At 45.0% G+C, this 2002-nt stretch overlaps 1 pseudogene; it reads left to right on the top strand.

Moving 5' to 3' along the window:
• Positions 1 to 290: 290 nt before the first annotated feature.
• On the top strand, positions 291 to 529 carry LOC139251833 (U2 spliceosomal RNA; annotated as a pseudogene).
• The last annotated feature ends 1473 nt before the right edge of the window (positions 530 to 2002 follow it).

Genomic DNA, 2002 nt, shown 5'->3' with positions numbered 1-2002 from the left:
AGTTGTGAACATGTTGGGTGTCGGATAGGATGGAATTGGGCTCTGCTGTGATGTTCCCCATGGGCAAATAGCCACCAGCTAGAAGGAGGCAGCAGGTGCAATAGAACACCATCACCTCCACGTTCCCCTCCTGACTTGGACATATGTCGGCCGTTCCTTCATTGTCAATAGGTCAAAATCCTGGCCTTCCCTACCTAACAGTACTGTGGGAACACCTTTACCACACAGACTACAGCTGTTCCGAAATAAGGCCCACTACCACCTTCTCAAGGGCAACTAAGGAATTGCAATACGCTTCTCGGCCTTTTGGCTAAGATCATGTGTAACTGACCTGACAGGGGAGTAGCCACCATGACCTCCGGGTGGTTCTCCCTGGATCAGGAAGGTATATGCTTGCTTTTTTGGAAACAGGAGGTGGGTGGGGTGGCTTGACCCATCCACCTCCACGGAGGTGTGTGGGGGACCTGACCCATCCACCTCCATGGCACGAACCTGGTATTACAGTACTTCCAGGAATGGTGCAGTGGCTCTAGGCCTTTTGGCTAAGAGCATTGGCGCAGAGTGATCCTTGGCGTGTGCAAGGTGACCTCTGGCGTTTGTGATTTGACAAAGAATTGGAATGATTGGCTACGAATTTCAAAAAAATAAATAAATGCCGCCATTACCGACACCCACATTCTGAGAACGAAAACAAAAAACCATGCCTTCATGAGACAAACTGGGGGACAAATTGCGGAAAAGATGTGACCACCAATGCTCATTTCATGCAGGGATCGAATTAGTTACGATATTAAGTTGGAGCAGTTCAAATTAATTGTCACTGGATGTCTTGGTCTGCACCATGGTATCTACTAAGTTAGTGAGCAGCACCTAGTGGCAGAAAGTAGGTTGTTCGGTCTCTTTTTCCAACATTTCAGCAAAACAATTAGGGAGACATGTACTGATTAAATGCGGCATCAGATCAAACTGTTCGCTATCAAAGAAGCAAGTACTGGTATCAATAGGGTTCCATAAAACAGTTATAATGAAGCTGCCCACTCTGCAGTCCTTGCGCTCGGTCCTTCCACACAAAAAGCCTGTTTCCAACATTACCAACAATTTAATTATTTATTTCCTTTCGCGAGCTGAAGGAGGCAATGTTGGAACAGTGCAGCAATTTAAACAGTGTACTTGTCCAGGTAACCGCACATGAATCGTGCTGACATCGCCTCACTGGGAGATGTTATCAGACGGATATTGCGGTGACATCACCAGAAGGTGTTATCAGACTGGGTATTATCAGTGACATCACCTTTAGGTGTCATCAGACTGGGTATCTCAGTGACATCACCAGAAGGTGTTATCAGACTGGGTATCTCAGTGACATCACCAGAAGGAGTATCAGACTGGGTATCATGGTGACATCAACAGAAGGAGTTAACAGACTGGGTATCTCAGTGACATCACCTTCAGGTGTTGAGGATGTAACGAACAGGATGGATAAGGGGGAACCAGTGGATGTAATGTATTTGGATTTCCAGAAGGCATTCAATAAGGTGCCACATAAAAGGTTACTGCACAAGATAATAGTTCACGGGGTTGAGGGTAATATATTAGCATGGATAGAGGATTGGCTAACTAACAGAAAACAGAGAGTCGGGATAAATGGGTAATTTTCCGGTTGACAAACAGTAACTATTGGGGTGCCGCAGGGATTGGTGCTGGGACCTCAACTATTTACAGTCTATATTAATGACTTGGATGAAGGGCCGAGTGTAATGTAACCAAGTTTGCTGATGATACAAAGATGGGTGGGAAAGCAAATTGTGAGGAGGACACAAAAAATCTGCAAAGGAATATAGACAGGCTAAGTGAGCGGGCAAAAATTTGGCAGATGGAGTAAATGTGGGAAAATATGAGGTTATCCACTTTGGCAGAAATAATAGAAAAGCAAATTGGAATTTAAATGAAGAAAAATTGCAAAGGAACCTGGGGGTGCTTGTGCATGAAACACAAAAACTTT

Source organism: Pristiophorus japonicus, chromosome 2 (genome assembly GCF_044704955.1).
Source record: "Pristiophorus japonicus isolate sPriJap1 chromosome 2, sPriJap1.hap1, whole genome shotgun sequence".
Taxonomy (NCBI): Eukaryota; Metazoa; Chordata; class Chondrichthyes; family Pristiophoridae; genus Pristiophorus; species Pristiophorus japonicus.
This window is presented reverse-complemented; position numbering and strand designations above follow the sequence as displayed.